Source organism: Aquarana catesbeiana, linkage group LG12 (assembly GCF_042186555.1).
Source record: "Aquarana catesbeiana isolate 2022-GZ linkage group LG12, ASM4218655v1, whole genome shotgun sequence".
NCBI lineage: Eukaryota > Metazoa > Chordata > Amphibia > Anura > Ranidae > Aquarana > Aquarana catesbeiana.
In genome coordinates, this window is record NC_133335.1 from 233,984,284 (window position 1) to 234,005,674 (window position 21,391).

The window sequence follows — 21,391 nt, forward strand, 5'->3', positions numbered from 1 at the left end:
TAGCGTGTGATGAGAACAGTGAAGATTTCGTGGGGTCTTCAAGCGTCAAGAAATGTTGAATGCCGGCTAGGTATAGCCGGATGGTATTGTAGGATAAGGCCAGCTGCGTGTGACAGTGTGCAATGAAGGCCAGTACCTGTTTGACATCTGTTGGTCCTTTACGGCAGGATGTGAGGAATTTATTGAACGCCTTCCAAGCTGTCTGGTAGGCTTTGAGCGTGTTGTGAGAGAGTGAATGATTGATGAGTTGCGTTGCTCCGTGTAAATGTTGAACTAGTCCAGGGTCAGTTGTGACCAGACAGGGATAGGGGCCGACATTGGTTCGGCATCGGGAACCTGTTCAAAAAAGGAGGTATAATTAAAACGTGACAGTGCGTCAGCTGCTAAGTTGTATCTGCCGGGCATAAATGCACAGTGTATGTTAAACTGATGCTGTAAAGACAGTTGTACCAATCTGCGCAGGAAGGACATGACTGCTAGGGACTTGGACCTGCCTCTGTTGATGATGTCTGCTGTGGCCTGGTTGTCGGTGGTGAAGACTACGGTTTGTCCTGTCCAGTGGTGGCCCCAGAGCTGTGCGGCTGCCACTATGGGATAAAGTTCAAAGAGGGCAGATGTTTGAGTAAAGCCGGGTATCAACAGTATCTGTTGAGGCCAGGGTCCTGAAAACCAATGGTGGCCAAAAATTGCCGCGAAACCTGTGGAGGCTGCAGCGTCTGTCACCACCTGGGGTGAATGGACCGAAACCATAGGTATAAATAGGGATATGCCATTCCAGGCGGACAAGAATTCCTCCCACATAGATAGGTCCGCTATAGCTGCAGAGTCTAGATTTACGATCTGATCGGGGTCTTGAGTTTCTGACAGAAATCTAAGCAGGCGTGATACAAAGGTGCGGCCTTGTGGAATAATTCGCATGGCGAAATTAAGCATTCCCAGGAGAGATTGCAACTGCTTTTTGGTACAGCCCTTGGTGTGTGTAAATTCGTGAAGGACTGCCCTAATGCGTGTTAGTTTGTCGAGGGGGAGACTGGCTTGCATAGCACAGGTATCCAAGCCGACCCCGAGAAAGGTGATGATGTGTGCTGGGCCGTCGACTTTGTGCTCGGCGATGGGAACATTGAGGTTTCCAAATATCACTCTAAGTTTGTTGAGGTCTCCTGGGGGCTTGCTGGGAGGTTCTATTAGTAGGAAGTCATCCAGGTAATGGATGACTTCTTGGCATTGACCCTTGTGTAACAGTATCCAAACAAGGGACTGAGCGAACGTGTCGAAGAGCCACGGACTACTCTTCGAACCGAAGGTGAGTTTTGTGGCAAAATAATATGCCTCTTTCCACTTGATGCCATGCCAGCACCAAAGGGATGGGTGGATGGGCAGGAGCTTGAAGGCATCCGAGATGTCGGCTTTGGAGAGCCAGGCACCTGTACCTGCTTTGATGATTGCTTGTATTGCCATGTCGACGGAGGAATATTTTAGGGAAAACTCTTCGGAGGGGATCAGGGAATTGAGACTGGGTATGTGGGAAGAATGAGGCGCAGACAGGTCGTACACCAAACGCAATTTATTCGTGAACTTGCCCTTGACAAGCCCAATAGGGCTGACTCTCCATGTGCTGAAAGGGGGGCGAGTGAAAGGGCCTATCACGTACTCTCGATCTACCTCTGCTTGTAAGAGCTGATCTATGGCTTGTTCGTCAATGGCTGCTGAACGAAGATTGGCACATTCGTGAGTACTGTGGGGTAGTGAAATGAGGCCGGTGTGAAAGCCTGCTGTGAAGCCTTGGATAAGGTAGGTGGCCAGGGAAGGGGTGGGATGTGAGGTGAGGTACAGTCCTAACCATACGAGGTTGATCCGGCTTAGTCATGCCCTCTTGTGTTGTTTGACTTCACACAAATTCCTTGGGTGTGCTCTTTGGCATAAGGTGCAGATGTGGAGTAGGTGGCACTGGCTGAAGTTGCAGGACCCATAGTTGTAGTTATTACAGATGGCTGCCCCTCCCACGGTTCGGACTGGGCGTCCGAATTTGTCCACCTGAGGCGTTGGTTCAGGAGGCGACTGACCCTGAATTGTACCCGAGGTAGAGGGAAACTCGAAGGGCCGTATGATCGCCGCGTTGGCGCACCAGGTGGCAGTGTGGGTGGAGGACTGACAAATCGCACACAGAGGTGAGCGTAAGCCGGCAAAGTGGCGGCAGAAGAGCTCTGTTTCCATGAGACTCCAATTTGTCGTAGTCTGGAACTGTGTGAGTCTGGCGGCGGCCTTAGCAGAAAAAGAACGGTGGTAATCGTAAAATGCAAAACCTCCATACTTGTAGCCCAAGTCTACTACCGTATGGAGATACAAGTCCAGCTCTTCCCGTCTGCTGGGGGTGGCTGAGCATAGGACGTCTCTGAGCATGCCAAAGGCCAGGGTAAATTCTGGGACCGATAACTTGCGGTTCAATCTGGGGCCTTTGGCTTTAAGGACCACCGATATGTCACCCCAGGAGTAGGCCTTATTTTCTGCCAGATCGTGCACGGAAATAAGGAGAGAGGCCAGGTTGATGTCCCTGCCGTCCAAAATGTCCTTCCTGATACTAGTTGGGACCAGATGGGAGGGGTAGACAATGGGGCACCAGCCTGAGGTACCTGCAGGAAGGGGTGTCAAGGTTTGAGTTGCGGTTGGGTCGGGGACAGCCGTGGCCGGTCGAGCCTCCAGGAGTGCCACCCTGGTTTGGACGTCTGTAACTGAGGTAGACAAGGATGACACCATCGTGTGTAATTGTGAGATAGCTGATGATATTGACTGGAGGGATGCCTGTTGGGTACTGGGTCCTGCTGCTGGTGGGGGAAAGAGGAGTTTGAAGAGCTCGCCTTTCCTCGCTGTGGCGGGGAAGGGGACACCTCTGCGTCTGAGCTCTGCCGTCAGTTTGGGGATAGTCCATCCCCTGAGGGACTGCACGCTGCCGCTCTCTGAGACCGGAGAAGGTGACAGAGGGGCCGTGAAGTCTTCGCTGCCGGCCTGAGACATAGTTGCTCTGGTGAGAATCTCCTGTCTTGAGCTCTTATTCCTGGTTGACTGTAACCTATTGGGGGTGACACGAGTTTCAAGTTTTTCTTTGCTCCCCTGAGTCATACTTACCCGACTTATTCTCCCATTCCCTTTTTTTTTTTTTTTTTTTTTTAATTATTTACCTGGGGGGATATCGTCCAACCTGGTGCAGGGTGGACCTACTGAACTTTGACTGACCTAGAGGAAAATGAAAGGTGATAATTCGTGAAGGGTTTGCTAACTAAACTTGAAGCAACGATTTGTATGGTGCTTGCAATCTTTGTGACAATGAAATGATTCGAAATGTTTTGCCTTGATTATGAAATGAATGAACTCCATGACAGAGGTCCGGCCTGGTCGTGTCGTGACTGATCCGACCGTGAACCGGGCTCTGGAGCATGTACTGAAATGAGGCAACTGAAAAACATTGGTGCACACCGGGACGAATCGGTGCCTGTTTGATGCATCTGGATTCGAATCGGAGCGCAGTATGAAATGAAATGAGAGAAATGTTTACCTTGACCGAGGCTTGAATTGGTTGTGCCGTATTTTGCGACTGGCAACGAACCGAGCTCTGGTATAGGTATGGATACGGCCGAAACAAGTGGGGCATTCTATGACGAATCGGTGCATCTCAGATGCGACTGGTTTCGAAATGGTGATGCGCTGTGGGAGTGAAATGGTAGTAATTGCATGACAGAGATACGGATCAGTCGCCCGATATCTGCGACTAGCTATGATCCGGACTCTGGAGCATGTTTCAGAAATGAGGCCGAGCCCTGGGGCACGCCGTAACGAATCGGTGCATGGAAGATGCGACTGGATTCGAAGCGGAGCGCGATAAGTGCAGGTGTAACATATCGTTTGCCATGACGGAGGCTCGAATCGGTCGTGCTGTTGTAGCGACTGACTACGAATCGGACTCCGGAGCATGTACTGAAATGTGGCCAAACCTGGGGCACGCCGAGACGAATCGGTGCATTTCCATGCGACTGAATTCATGTCGGAACGTGATACGTGGTAATGAAATGAAAACCATGACAGAGGTACGAATGACTGATAATAACGTAACTCTGGAGCATGTACTGAAATGAGGCCGTAACTACTGGGGCACACCGAAGCGAATCGGTGCATCTTTTAGGTGCGACTGGATTCGAATCGGAGCGCGGTAGGTGACTGAAATGAGAAATGATTGAAATGATTTGAAATGTTAGAAATGAGTTTAGAAATGTTTCAGAAATGAGAAATGACTGGTATCGAACTGACTTGATCCGATAGATTTGCGAATTTGCGACTCGCTATGGCTGTCTACAGACGCATATTCAAAAATTTCGACATGCTAGAAATGAAGCGACGTCTGCGTCGCGGTGATTTTCTTGAGTAAGGCGAAATGGTAACATGACGATAGTACGAGTGATATATATTGCGGTTACGTTTGTAAAGCGAGTGAAACGTAAATTTGAAATCACGGTTTAGTGACATGATATGAAAATGTAAAAACAAAGTCCGACGGGACCCTACCTGCGACAGCCAAGCCAGACGCGTGGTACGAACTACGAACGGTAAACACGGACTTCGAAAGTCTTGAGCACGGGAATAACGAATACGGGAACTTGCGAGGCAAGAACTTGCGGACGCTGGTATTCGAATAGTCGGCCTAGTGACGTATATCGCGCACAGGAAACCGACAAGCACCACAGGTGAGCGGGCTGCTTAAATACCCCCCCGGGCTCCTCCCATAAATTCAGGCCACCATACTGGCCTTCCTACATATATTTATATTTCTTTTTTTTTTTTTTCCTTAAAAATTTAAGAAAAAAAAAAATCCACCCCTAGACTACCTAGATTAATCCCCAGGTTACAATGACGTTGAATGATCTGGATGACATTGCCATCTACTAAGAGGACAAAATGTCATGTGTGTTTTTTCCTGATGGCAAACCTGTGAAATAGTTCCAATTTGTGCCCTCATCAACCCAACTTGATCTTGAGCCTAACAACTGCACAAACTGTTTTATTTCCCCTAATGCACATTATAATATCATGCTGAAAGAGGTATATGCAGGATCTGTCCCAAAGTAAAACACATTCATTCACTTTTTAACTTTAGCATTCCGCTACACGCTGTATACAATTGTCACAAAGGTGATATATTAATAATTAGGAGACTTTTTATTTTATTTTATTTTATGTTTTTATTTGGGTTAAATATATGGGGGTAAGCAAATTTGGCCTTGGGAAAAATTACAATAGAAATTCTTTTTTTTTTTTCTAATTTGTTACTATTTATTCACAAAAAAACAAGGAAATTAAAATATATGCATCTAAATTTGATACCTCCTTATGGAAGAGCCCTGGGGCCATCATAAAAAAAAACAAAACAGAATTCTGACTTTGAAACTCAGATTTCTGAGATTGAAATTCAGAATTGTAAGTTTAAAAAAAAAAAAAAAAACAATTTTCTACAGAATCCTGAGATTAAAAGTCAGAATTCTGAGATTAAAAGTCAGAATTCTGAGATTTAAAGTCAGAATTCTGAGATTAAAAGTCAGAATTCTGAGATTAAAAGTCATTCAAAGGGCTCTTCCATACCTCCTATTTATCCTTAAGAAAAGATGATTACATACAGTATATGTTAGGGTGTTCTACAAATGCTAAAAAGTATAATATCTGGAATTGAGGCCAAGCTATGAAAAAAAAAAAAAAAGTTTCTGGGACTTAAGACGAAAAAAAGCTCAGGATCTCCGTCCCATGATCCATCTTACTCTCATTTTCTCCCAAATTTCTTCGGATAAGGGATGAAATGACCACCTTGCCAGCCAAACATTGGGATGGATTACGTTTTTAATTCCTGAGAATCTCCCTTTGCGCTGGAAATGTGTAGGGAGTCGGCGTGCTGTTGGTGGTAACAGTGGGTAACGCTGAACGCTCAGATGTATCCTGAGGAAGTCTCAAGTCCTTTGAGAATCTTGAATAATTGCAGAGTGAAAAAAAAAAGACCGCCCACATCCTATCGTAGCGTTTTATGTCGCCGTGTTATTGTTAAGTAATGCTGGTGGAAGAACCAGTAACTTTCTTTCCCAATCGCTACTTCCGCCGAGTCAAATTCCCCTAGGATTTGAGCCTAATCGTTTGCCAACATCCATCCATTGCACGGCCATTAAATCCACCAGACCTTGAGATACACCTGTGGGGGCTCAACAAGATGACAGTAGGATCCTGGAAATAATTAGGAAAATTGGGGATTTTTCAAAATATTTCAAATGAAAACACATTGATTAGTTTTTCTCTTTTTTTTTGAAGGGGGGGGGGGGGGGGGTTATGTTTAATAAAGGAAAAAAAAAATGACCTGGCTGGTTTCATTTCCCATCCAGAATTTTGGAGAGCTGAGCTGGGAAATATTGTTTTCACAAAATGAGTATTCATTATTTAACTGTGATTGATTTTTTTTTACTTTTTATTTTTAATAGTAATAAGCATAGTTTTAATAGTTCTATTAGTATGAGTTCTAGTACTGTTAAAATAGGACATATTGTCGTTGTGCAGAAAATATATTGAAACAATTTGTTTAAAATGTGACACCATAAATCTCTTAAATTGTACATTGTATCTTATGATAAAAAAAAAAAAAAAAAAACTTTTCCGCCCAAAGTTTTATTTCGTTCAATCAGCAACTAAATTGCAATTGTTATTAAAATTGTTTCATTTTTAACAATAAATATTCAACATTTTAATCGCTATCTGTTTCCCTGCTGGGGAGATTCACTCTCGACATTTTATCCTGTTGACTCCTGGAAACTCAAAATTGTACAGTTATCGGACACAGAAGGTGAGAGGAAGTCTATGAATGAGAATACTGTAGTGTAGGCCTTGGTCAATGGCTGTTAATGTTATCCACTCCAAATGTTAAATTCAAATAAAATAATAAAAAAGATAAAAAATAATAATAATAACAATAAATAAGGCGATAAAATAATAATAATATATTTTTAAAATAATAAAAATAATATTAATAATAAAGATGATAACAATGCTACTACTACTAATAATATTAATAATATAAATCATAATAATATTTTTTTAAATAATAAAATAATAAAAATAATTATAATAATAAAGAAGATAACAATGACAATACTACTACTGCTACTACTACTTCTACTACTACTACTAAGAATAATAATAATAATTTAATATAATATGATGATGTTGTTGTTAGTAGTACTACTACTACTGCTACTACTACTAACAATATAAATAATAATAATAATAATAATAATATTTTTTTTAAATAATAAAAATGCTACTACTGCTACTACTACTTCTACTACTACTACTAATAATAATAATACAATATAATAATGATAATAACGATGATGTTGTTGTTAGTAGTACTACTACTACTGCTACTACTACTAACAATATTAACAATATTAATAATAATAATATTTTTTTTTTAAATAATAAAATAATAAAAATAATTATAATAATAAAGAAGATAATAATGACAATACTACTACTGCTACTGCTACTACTACTTCTTCTACTCGCTACTACTACTACTACTACTACTACTACTACTACTAATAATAATAATAATACAATATAATAATGATAATAATGATGATGTTGTTGTTGTTGTTAGTAGTACTACTACTGCTGCTACTACTACTAACAATATAAATAATAATATATTTTTTTTAAATAATAAAAATATTTATAATAATAGAGAAGATAATAATGAAAAAGCTACTACTGCTACTACTACTACTACTACTACTACTACTACTACTACTACTGCTACTACTACTACTAACAATATTAATAATATAAATAATAATAATAATAATAATATTTTTTATATAATAAAATAATACAAATAATTATAATAATAAAGAAGAAAATAATGACAATACTACTACTGCTACTACTACTACTACTACTACTACTACTGCTACTACTACTACTACTAATAATACAATATAATAATGATGATGTTGTTGTTGTTGTTAGTAGTACTACTACTACTGCTACTACTAGCAATATTAATAATATAAATAATAATAATCATCATAATATTTTTTTTAAATAATAAAATAATACAAATTATTATAATAATAAAGAAGATAATAATGACAATACTACTACTGCTACTACTACTAATAATAATAATACAATATAATATGATGATGTTGTTGTTGTTAGTAATACTTGAATTAGCAGTAGCTTATACTGTATTATAATATAAGTAGAGGGCCCTCTGCATATACTGAGTATTCCAAGGACTTAATGATGGATTCATGTATTGAATCTCATACTATTTAGCAGCGCCCCTACCCATTTCTTGCTTTATATATATATAGTATATACAACATTATTTAATAATATTAATATTATCATCATTATTATATACAACTTTATTATGACGAATATTATTATTTGATTTTGAATGTAGCCTTTGGAGAGAATAGTGTTACCATCCATTGACCAAAAGCTCATTAAAATCGAGGTGTTGCCATTGACTTCTATGGTCCTTCCAATGCACTAAGGCCCCTTTCGCACTTCGTAAGACCTGAAAATCACGCGGCTTTGACGCGACTTTTGCCGTGCGACTTTTAGGCCCCCCCTTTCACGCTTGTGCTACTTGTCCTGTGACTTGGGACTGCAAAGTCGCATGGCAAGTCGTACCCTATGACTTCCAATGAGTACGGTTCATATCTGTGTGACTTAAACTGTAGTCCCTGCACTACTTTGGTCCGACTTTGATGCAGATTGAGGTCCATAGACCTCAAGATTACACAGGCATTGTTTCAAGTTGCGCCAAAGTTGCGTTAAAATCGCGCGGTAAAGTCGGACCAAAGCAGTGGCAGGCACTACTTTGAAGTCGCTGTGACTTGGAAGTCGCACAGATAAGAACGGTACTCATTGGGAATCATGGGGGGTACGACTCGTTGTGAGAATTTGCAGTCCCAAGTCGCAGGACAAGTCGCACAAGTGTGAAAGAGGCTTAAAAGGATGCATAAATGATAACAATAATAGTATTTTTTTTTCCCAATGTTATTATTATTATCATTTTAATTAATATTTTCATTTCCTGAACTAAGAATGGCCCGGCTCCACTTGCCCATGTAACCGGTGTAGCCGGCCTTCTTTAATTGTCAGATTGGATGTTGGGTCCTCCATTGTTCCTTTTGCGTTTTCATTTTCCAGTTTCTAGAGTGGAAAGTCACGGAGAGTTCAGCCACCTCTCTCCAAGGCCAAGGCATTTCAATTGTCACTAACACAAGACTGCGAGCGATAATAACACGACTCTGCATCTGCAAATAGACCTGTCCTTCGCTATCATTCACATCCGCCATAGAGGATCCTTCCCGAATGGGGCTCAGGCTGAAATCCGAACAACCCCCTGGGAGCGCAAGATATCTCCGTCCGACGCGAATAGCAGGTCAACTGCAAGCAATTTACAGAATATAACGAGAGGCACAGCAATTAATTCTTTATTAATATAAACCGGGCATTTGGACAGGATTCCTCCCACAGGCCCTCCCCCCACCCTAAAATAATCTATTTTCCACTTGGCTCTTTATGGGGCAATAAACTCTTCTATTTTCAAGTTTGGGTTTATGCAGAAGAGGATGAAAATTGATACTGTAGGTTAAGGTGTTAAGTTTAGATGATCAGAATGAAAGATATTAAAAAGAAAATTTGTTTTTTCTTTTTTTTTTTTGGGGGGGGGGGGGGAACTGGGCCTATAAGGGAACCAGACATTGAGGAGCTGGACGTACCCAAGCATAAGACGGAGCTGCACCCATTGGACTTATTGAACGAAGGAGAAGACCACACATGGGATGGAGGGCAGAAGAAGACTCTTTGGAACTAAATTTGAATTGTTCTTAAAGCGACCTAATATGAATATTATAGCAGACCAATCAGCTCCTGACCTAATCATTTTCTGATTGAGGGGGTGGGAGAGAAGCCTGCAATTGTGGTTCAGGTCACTCCACTGAGATACTGGACCCATAAGCAGGTCATACCATTAGACGTGCTAGTGAAGACAATCCAAGGGTCCTCTCATTAAAATTTCCTAAAATATCCAAAAACAATGAACATGAAAATGAACCCTACAGCATTGGTAGCCAATGGTGGTCAGTAGAAATGCTCCTTACATTGGTGGTCAGTGGGAAGAATGTTCCTTACATTGGTGATCAGTGGGAAGAATGTTCCTTACATTGGTGATCAGTGGGAAGAGTGTTCCTTACATTAGTGATCAGTGGGAAGAATGTTCCTTACATTGGTGATCAGTGAGAAGAATGTTCCTTACATTGGTGATCAGTGGGAAGAATGTTCCTTACATTGGTGATCAGTGAGAAGAATGTCCCTTACATTGGTGATCAGTGAGAAGAATGCTCCTTACATTGGTGATCGGTGAGAAGAATGTTCCTTACATTGGTGATCAGTGGGAAGAATGTCCCTTACATTGGTGATCAGTGAGAAGAATGTTCCTTACATTGGTGATCAGTGGGAAGAATGTCTCTTACATTGGTGATCAGTGAGAAGAATGTTCCTTACATTGGTGATCAGTGAGAAGAATGTTCCTTACATTGGTGATCAGTGGGAAGAATGTTCCTTACATTGGTGATCAGTGGGAAGAATGTCCCTTACATTGGTGATCAGTGAGAAGAATGTTCCTTACATTGGTGATCAGTGAGAAGAATGTTCCTTACATTGGTGATCAGTGAGAAGAATGTTCCTTACATTGGTGATCAGTGGGAAGAATGTTCCTTACATTGGTGATCAGTGAGAAGAATGTTCCTTACATTGGTGATCAGTGAGAAGAATGTTCCTTACATTGGTGATCAGTGGGAAGAATGCTCCTTACATTGGTGATCAGTGGGAAGAATGTTCCTTACATTGGTGATCAGTGGGAAGAATGCTCCTTACATTGGTGATTAGTGGGAAGAATGTTCCTTACATTGGTGATCAGTGAGAAGAATGTCCCTTACATTGGTGATCAGTGGGAAGAATGTCCCTTACATTGGTGATCAGTGGGAAGAATGCCCATGAATGAATGACTTGTATAGCGCTGCAAATGTGAACTGAATCGCCTCAAAGCGCTTGGTCCATCCTGTGGGTCCAGCTTGTTAGAAGAGGTAGGTCTTGAGTTTCGTCCTGAAGGCCTGATGGTTTTTTTCCATATGGATGTTGGTCGGTAGAGTGTTCCATAGCCATGGTCCTTGGACTACGAATCTTTGTTCTCCCTTTGATTTGTAGCGGAATTTGGGAACATGGAGGAGGTTTTGGTGGGTTGATCGAAAGACTGCGATTAGGTACGTAGCGTTTCATTTACATTACATTGGTGATCAGTGGGAAGAATGTTCCTTACATTGGTAGTCAATGGGAAAAATGCTTCTTACATTGGTGGTCAATAGGAAGATGCCCCCTTACTTTGGTGGCCAGGCGAAAGATTGCCAGCCTTACAGACAGCTAAAAAGAGTATGGTGTCATATGCTGCTGGTTGTACAAAGTGGCATTGGCTCCAAAAACTTTACAGGCACCTTCAAATGGGAGGTCAACCGGCCACAGCTCGATGAACTATCAACCTCTGCAGAAACCCTGGCTGAGAATGGTTGCTCTAGTAAATATGTATTAACATATCCAAAACTTTATTTTTTCCAATTTAGAGATGAACCCCTGTCAAGTTTTTATAGCTGTCATTGACCCCGATTGGAGATTTATTTTAACATAGACCTTTTTTATCCAAAACAACCAAAAAAAAAGCAATGGCTATTTATAGACTTTATGCCTGATTTGAAGACCAGAAGGATCTGCAGGTGCTATGACTTTAAGCCTCATAAACTTGAATACATGGATAATATTTGGATAGGTTGTTCTGAAGCCTCCCCTCCCACTGCTGTTGGGAAGGGGCACCATTAGGGACGTCTGCCATTTCTGTAATAAGACGTGACATTTGGAAACATTACGGGCTATTGTAAGAAGCCATCAGCTCCCGTTATATCCTCCAGACTGGTCTGTACGTATGACTGGCAGAGTGTTTATCAGATCTTGTTGAAGTTCAGAAGAGAGTGTCAGGGGCAAAAATACAGAAAAGTCAGAGGTTAGTCAGCAGCCGACACGTGATGGATGGTCTATGGAGGCCATGAGCTGCAGAGATGGAAAGGTTTAGAGATGTTATATATATATATATATATATATATATATATATATATATATATATATATATAGTCACCAGCGGAGGTCCTCTGTTATATACATGTAATCTTCTTGTAGGTGGAAAATTCACAGTTTTTTTTCTGTTGCTATATACACGAAAAAATGAAAAGAAAACATGTTTTTCTTTGTTTTTTTTATAATATTTTGCAAATAAAAAATCTGAATACACTGAATGGTGACAGTAAAAAAAATAATAAAATACCTATATCTATATAGATATGTATATAGATATATATATATCTATATAGATATATATATATATCTATATAGATATATATATATCTATATATATATAGATATAGATATATATATATCTATATCTATATAGATATAGATATATACATATCTATATATATAGCCATAGATATAGATGTATATTTATATATACAGTGGGGAAAATAATTATTTCATCCCCTGCAGATTTTGTAAGTTTGCCCACTTACAAAGAAATGAAGGGTCTATAATTTTTATCATAGGTGTATTTTATATGATATAGAATATCAACCAAAAATCCAGAAAAAACACATGATACAAATATTAGATTGTAAGCTCTAAGGAGCAGGGCCCTCTTATTCCTACTGTATTAATGTGTATTGTATTTGTACTGTCTACCCTCAAGTTGTAAAGCGCTACGTAAACTGTGGGCACGATATAAATCCTGTATAATAATAATAATATTATAAATAGAGTTGCAGTTCAGTGAGTAAAATAAGTATTTGATCCCCTACCAACCAACAATAATTCTGGCTCCCACAGACTGGCTACAGTAGGTGCTCATGTGGTACACAGATTAGTCCTTTCAACGTAAGAAGGTCCTCCTAACGACAACTCGTTATGTGTATAAAAGACACCTGTCCACAGAGTCCCTTTCTTCCATTCAAACCTCATCATCATGGGCAAGACCAAAGAGCTGTCAAAGGACATCAGGGACAAGATTGTAGACCTGCACAAGGCTGGAATGGGCTACAAGACCATCAGCAAGAAGCTTGGAGAGAAGAAGACAACCGTTGGAGAAATTTTTCGCAAATAGGTCTGGAGCTCCATGCAAGATTTCGCCTCATGGGGTGAGGATGATCATGAGAAAAGTGAGGGATCAGCCCAGAACTACACGGTAGGAGCTTGTGAATGATCGGACGGCAGTTGGGACCACAGTCACCAAACAAACCATTGGTAACACAATACGCTGCCATGGATTGAAATCCTGCAGCGCCCGCAAGGTCCCCCTCCTCAAGAAGACACATGTACAGGCCCATCTGAAGTTTGCCAATGAACATCTAAATGATTCAAAGAAGGATTGAGAGAAAGGGCTGTGGTCAGATGAGACCAAAATAAAGCTCAACTTGCCATGTTTGGAGGAAGAAAAATGCTGACTATGACCCTAAGAACACCATCTCTACAGTGAAGCACGGAGGTGGAAATATGATGCTTTGGGGCTGTTTCTCTGCTAAAGGTACAGGCCAACTTTGCCGCATTGAGGGGCCAATGGACGGGCCATGTATTGTAAAATCTTGGATGAGAACCTTTTTCCTTCAGCCAGAACACTGAAGATGGGTCATGGATGGGTCTTCCAGCATGACAGTGACCCAAAACATACCGCCAAGGCAACAAAGGAGTGGCTCAAGAAGAAGCACATTAAGGTCATGGAGTGGCCTAGCCAGTCTCCAGACCTTAATCCTATAGAAAATGTATGGAGGGAGCTGAAACTTTGAGTTACCAAGTGACAGCCAAGAAACCTTAATGATTTAGAGAAGATCTGTAAAGAAGAGTGGAACAAAATCCCTCCTGAGATGTGTGCAAACCTGGTCACCAACAGAAACGTCTGACCTCTGTGATTGCCAACAAGGATTTCTCCACCAACTACTAAGTCATGTTTTGCTTGGGGATCAAATACTTATTTTACTCGCTGAACTGCAACTCAATTGATAACATTTATATCATGTGTTTTTTTCTGGATTTTTGGTTGGTCTCTGTCATTTAAAATACACCCATGATAAAAATTATAGACCCTTAATTTCTTTGTAAGTGGGCAAACTTACAAAATCTGCAGGAGATCAAATCATTATTTTCCCCACTGTGTGTGTGTGTATATATATATATATATATATATATATATATATATATACACATATATATACATATATATATTTATGGGTGGAGCCCTATGTCCGATATGGACATAGATAACATTTGTAGTTAACATAAAACTTACCATCGGAAATAGACCTGGAAGTGTGGACTTACCATATGAAATGGACCTGAAAGTGTGCCTTGGTCTGCTGGTCGGTATGCCAGAATAAGGGGGCAAAAACATTCAGGTAGGGGTGTGGTTTTATTAGTTTTGGCTTTATTTATTTGAGCAAGTTAGGTGAATGCTTGTGCCGTTTCCACCTAAGGAGTGGGGACGTGCCGGGCGAGGTAGGCGGAGTTTCACCTGCTAAGTCTCTTGATGACGTGGTCTGGGACCCATGCCGACATGCTGCCAAGGCTGCCCCAATATTAAAGAGTGACCGGAGTACTGACTGGGGTTGAGGTGTAGGCAGCGTAGAAGAACCCCCAGGTGTTTGATGAACTGGCAGGCACTCGAGGGTTGCCCGAAAGATAATAGGGGACTAGAGTTTGAGTGTTCCGGTAGGAGTGGCAGTAGGCGGTCGAGTATGGTTACTGGCCACTGGACGTTGTTTACTTTATGGAGATGGAAGTCTATCCTGGAGCTTGATTGCTGGGTTTTGGACACTGCAGGGTGGAGGATGAAATGGTGTTGGCAGCGAGCCAAGTACACAGAACTTGGCCTGCGGGATAGCTGCGGGTAAACTCGCTGGGCCGCCAGAACCCGTGATAGGCCAAGTAAATGGCTGCTTGTATAACCAAACTGGGTAGAAGGCCCAATAGCGTACTGGTTAATATAGTAGACATGTCCCAGAAGATGGCAGCCTGGAACGAACATGCAGTGGACATTAAACTGGTATTGCCAAGATAATTACACCAGCGTGCGCAGGAAGGACATCACAGAGCGATGCGGGCCTGGCTTCATTAAGAGGCTCGCCTCGGACCGGATGTCGGTGGAAAAGCCACGGCCTGTCCTGTCCAGATAGGACCCTAGAGTTAAGCGGTTGCCATGACCGGGTGTAACTTGAAGAGGGAGGAAGTCCGGGTAAACCCGGGGTTTTAGGAGTGTCTCTGGGGGCCATGTACTTGTAAACCGATGATGGCCAAAAATTGCCGCGATGCCTGTGGTGGTTGTGGCATCTGTCGTTACCTGGGGTGACAAGGGCGACGTAGGTGATAAGACCCTAGAGTTAAGGTATAATCATTGATACACCAATCCACGTAGTACGGGACCATCCGACATTGATAGGTCCACATTCTTAGGAAAGACTGCAGCTACTTGTTAGTACACACCCGTATATGGGAGAAGTCTTGGGGAACTAACCTGATACGGGTCAATTTGTCAAGGGGGAGGCTGGCCTGTGTGGTGTTCGTTAATTCGGAGGAGGTTATTGTAGACCTCGGTTCCGGATTATTGAGTTTTTTGAGACTATAAGCTGAAGGACATAATGGTATTACCAGCGAGTCAAGTTGTGTCTACGTAGTACCTGGCTGCCTGTGCCAGTAAAGTGCATTTGTTAGGCCGTAGAAAACCACAGAGGGCCAGGTAGATGGCTGCTTGTATGACTAGACTGGGGAATGTCTGAGGTTTTGACATGTCCCTGAAGACGGCAGTTGTGATGGGCAAGCGTTTGCCATTTAGCTATGGGCTGATGCTTCTGGACGCCACGTAGAAAGGATCCTACTGTATGCGCCGTAAACACGGATGACTCTCTGGGTTCCTGTGAGGGCAAGAAATGCTGGATGTTGGCTAGGTATAGCCTGATGATGTTATGCGGAGCCAGCAGTGTGTGGCAATACGATACCTGGTGCGGGGTGGAACCTGAACTCAACTGACCTAAGCGAGAAATGATACAGAAATTGATGAGTGGCTTGTATGAAATGCCACTGGAGACAAGTGGCCGATTAAGTGCCACTGAAGAATGATGTGTGACTGATTGTGTGCCACTGGAAATGTGTACTAACTGCAAGAAGTCATGCTAAGATGCGAGCCCTGCAATGATTGCAAGAGTTGTGCTTAAATACGTGTTTGCAACAATTGCCAGGGAGTTTGTGTCAATGGTGATGTGTTTGCCGTGACTGCGGGAAGTCCGTATTACTGCATATGCTTGCACGAGCTGCAAGGAGTTATACTTGGATGCGTGTTTGCAACGATTATAAGTTGTGTTTGGATGCGTGCTTGCCATGATTGCAAGAAGTTATGCTTGGGTGTGTCCCTGCAACATTTTGCAAGAAGTTGTGACTGAATGCGTGCTTGCAATGATTGCAAGAAGTTATGCTAAGATGCGTGTCTTGTAATGATTGTAAGATTTGTGCTTGAATGTGTGCTTGCAACGATTACAAGGGAGTTCCTGTCGGTGGAGATGTGTTTGTAGTGACTGTGAAAAGTTCGTATTGTTGCATGTGCTTGCAAGACTGCAAGAGTTTTAAGCTTGGATGCGTAGTCGCAACGATTGCAAGAAGTTTATGCTTGAATGCATGCCTGCAACGTTTGCAAGAAGTTTTATGATTGGATGCGTGTTTGAAATGATTGCAAGAAATTGTGCTTGGATGTGTGCTTGCAACGATTGCAAGACGTTCTGTTTGGATGCGTACTTGCAACGATTGCAAGAAGTCATGATGGAATGTGTGCTTGCAACAATTGCAAGAAGTTATGTTTCGATGTGTGCTTGCAATTAAATGCAAGAAGTTGTGTTTGGATGCGTATTTGCGACGATTGCAAAAAGTTATACTTGGGTGTGCTGTGACTTTGAGGGGGTATAGTAGCGAGGCGAAGGTTTCAACGAATGAATCGGGACCATGACTGAGCTTCGAAGGAAGACATGGTGTGGTCCCCCCCCCCCTTTTTTTTTTTGACTGGCCTGGAGGAAATGACAGAAGAGAACCGGTGGAGGGTTTGACTACCTGGTTTGAAAGGTAAATTGTAACATGTTTACGCGACAGGTGCCTGGCATTGAATAAATGAGTGAACTGTTTGTTCCCTGACCGAGGCACGAATCGGTGTGCCATGACTGCGCCAATGAGGCCACGCCAACTGGGGTTTGCCGGGATGAATCGATGTCTGATGGATGCCCTGAACTTGAATCGGGGTGCGGCAACGAAATAAATGAAATGTTTGCCTTAGAGTGAAATGAATGAAAAATGTTTCGCCATGACAGAGGCACGAATCGGTCGTGCCGCAGCTGCAACTGACAGCGACCCGGACTCTGGAGCATGTACTGAAATGAGGCAAAAGAAACGCTGGTGCATGCCGGAATACATTGGTGCATCACGGATGCGACTGGATTTGAATTGGAGTGTGGTATGTAACCGTGAAATGTTTGCCCTGGCAAAGGCACAAATTGGTTATGCCGCAACTGATAGCTAACCAAGTTCTGATGCAGGTGTTGGCTGAGGCCCAAACGTTTTATTTATACTACTTTATTTATATATACATACATATATATACGTACATACACACATAATTTTTTTTTTTTGTATATATATGTATATATACATACACATACACATGTTTGTTTTTTTTTTTTTTTTTTTTTTTCCGACTGCGACAAATGACGAGTCGGACTATGGAGTACGAATGAAATGAGGCCAAGACAACTGGGGCGCGCCGGGACGAATCGGTGCATCTCAGATGCTACTGGATTCGAATCAGGGCGCGGTACGTGACAGTGAGATGAGTGAAATGATGAAATGAATGAAATGATTTGTCATGGTAGAGGCACGTGCCATGACAGAGGCACGAGTCGATCATGTCGCGATTGCAACTGACAACGACCGGACTCCGGAGCATGTACTGAAATGTGGCTGAAAATACCTGGGGCACGCCGGGACGAATCGTTGCATCATGGATGCGACTGGATTCGAATCGAATCGTGATTCGTGACAGTTGAAATGATTCCCATGACAGAGGCACGAATCGGTGAGCCGCAAACTACGACTGACAACGAACCGGACTCTGGAGCATGTCCAGAAATGAGGCCGGGCCCTGGGGCACGCCGTAACGAATCGGTGCATCGAAGATGCGACTGGATTCGAACCGGAGCGCGGTAAGTGCAGGTGTAACATTTATTGCCATGACAGAGGCGCGAATCGATCATGCCGCTATAGCGACTGACTGCGAATCGGACTCTGGAGCATGTACTGAAATGTGGCCAATACCTGGGGCACGCCGGGACGAAACGGTGCATTTCCATGCGACTGAATTCGTAACGGAGCATGATACGTGGCATGAAAAACCATGACAGAGGTACGAATCGGTGAGTCGAAAGCGACTGACAATGACGTGACTCTGGAGCATGTACTGAAATGAGGCCGTAACTACTGGGGCACACCGGAGCGAATCGGTGCATCTTTAGATGCGACTGGATTTGAACCGGAGCGCGGTACGTGACTGAAATGAGAAATGATTGAAATGGTTTGAAATGTTAGAAATGTATTTAGAAATGTTCAAAAAAAGAGAAATGATTGGTATCGAACTGACGTGGTTCGATAAGGAATTGCGAATCGCTACGGCTGTTTGCTGACGCCTGGTAATAATTAGACATGCCTGAAATGAAGCGACGTCTATGTCGCGGTGGTTTTTTCAGATAACGAGAAATGGTAACATAACGAAAGTGCGAGTGGTATGCATGCGGTTACGTTCGAAAATTGCGAGTGACTCGTAAGTTTGATATCACGGTTTAGTGACATGATATCTAACAATGCGTAAAAAACAAAGTCCGACGGGACCCTACCAGCGACAGCCAAGTCAGACGCGCGGTACAAACTACGAATCGGTAACACGGACTTCGAAACTCTCGAGCACGGAAATTTGCGAAAACGGGAACTTGCAAGACAAGAACTAGCGGACGCTGGCATTCGAATCGTCGGCCTAGTGACGTATATCGCGCACAGGAAACTGACAAGCACCACAGGTGAGCGGGCTGCTTAAATACCCCCCGGGCTCCTCCCATAAATTCAGGCCACCATACTGGCCTTCCTACATATACATATATATATATATATATATATATATATATATATATATATATATATATATATACAGTTGTGCTCATAAGTTTACATACCCTGGCAGAATTTATGATTTCTTGGCCATTTTTCAGAGAATATGAATGATAACACAACAACATTTCTTTCACTCATGGTTAGTGTTTGGCTGATCCCATTTATTATCAATCAACTGTGTTTACTCTTTTTAATTCATAATTACAACAGAAACTACCCAAATGACCCTGATCAAAAGTTTACATACCCTGGTGATTTTGGCCTGATAACATGCTCACAAGTTGACAAAAAGGGTTTGAATGTCTATTAAAGGTAACCATCCTCACCTGTGATCTGTTTGCTTGTAATTAGTGTGTGTGTATAAAAGGTCAATGAGTTTCTGGACTCCTGACAGACCCTTGCATCTTTCATCCAGTGCTGCACTGACGTTTCTGAATTCTGAGTCATGGGGAAGGCAAACAAATTGTCAAAGGATCTGCGGGAAAAGGTAGTTGAACTGTATAAAACAGGAAAGGGATATAAAAAGATATCCAAGGAATTGAGAATGCCAATCAGTAGTGTTCAAACTCTAATCAAGAAGTGGAAAATGAGGGGTTCTGTTGAAACCAAACCACGGTCAGATAGACCAACTAAACTTTCAGCCACAACTGCCAGGAAAATTGTTAGGGATGCAAAGAAAAACCCACAAATAACTTCAGGTGAAATACAGGACTCATGCGGTGTGGCTGTTTTCAAGATGCACAATAAGGAGGCACTTAAAGAAAGATGGGCTGCATGGTTGAGTCGCCAGAAGAAAGCCATTAATATACAATATGCCAAACAGCACAGAGACAAGCCTCAAACCTTCCCGCACAAAGTCATTTGGAGTAATTAGACCAAAATTGAGCTTTTTGGCCACAACCATAAACACTACATTTGGAGAGGAGTCAACAAGGCCTATGATGAAAGGTCCACCATCCCTACTGTGAAACACGGAGGTGGATCGCTGATGTTTTGGGGATGTGAGAGCTACAAAGGCACAGGAAATTTGGTCAAAATTGTTGGCAAGATGAATGCAGTATGTTATCAAAAATTACTGGAGGAACATTGGTATTCATCAGCCAGGAAGCTGCGCATGGGACGTACTTGGACATTCCAACATGACAATGATCCAAAACACAAGGCCAAGTCCACCTGTCATTGGCTACAGAAGAATAAAGTGAACTGGAGTGGAGTGGACATCTCAGTCTCCTGAGCTCAATATCATCGAACCACTCTGGGGAGTAGGGATGAGCTTCGAGTTCGACTCGAACATCGGCTGTTCGCAAGTTCGCCGAACAGCGAACAATTTGGGGTGTTCGCGGCAAATTCAAATGCCGCGGAACACCCTTTAAAAGTCTATGGGAGAAATCAAAAGTGCTAATTTTAAAGGCTTATATTCATGGTATTGTCATAAAAAGTGCTTGGGGACCCGGGTCCTGCCCCAGGGGACATGGATCAATGCAAAAAAAAGTTTTAAAAACGTCTGATTTTCGGGAGCAGTGATTTTAATAATGCTTAAAGTGAACCAATAAAAGTGTAATATCCCTTTAAATTTCGTACCTGGGGGGTGTCTATAGTATGCCTGTAAAAGGGCGCATGTTTCCTGTGTTTAGAACAGTCTGACAGCAAAATGACATTTCAAAGGAAAAAAAGTCATTTAAAACTACTCGCGGCTATTAATGCATTGCCGGTCTGACAATACACATAAAAGTTCATTGATAAAAATGGCATGGGAATTCCCCACAGGGGAACCCCCGAACCAAAATTTAAAAAAAAAATGACGTGGGGATCCCCCTAAATTCCATACCAGGGCTTCCGTTATGGTATGGATATTAAGGGGAACCCCGGCCAAAATTTTTTTTTTAAAAATGACGTGGGGGGTCTCCCTAAATTCCATACCAGGCCCTTCAGGTCTGGTATGGATTTTAAGGGGAACCCCGCGCCAAGATTAAAAAAAAAACGGCGTGGGGTCCCCCCCAAAAATCCATACCAGACC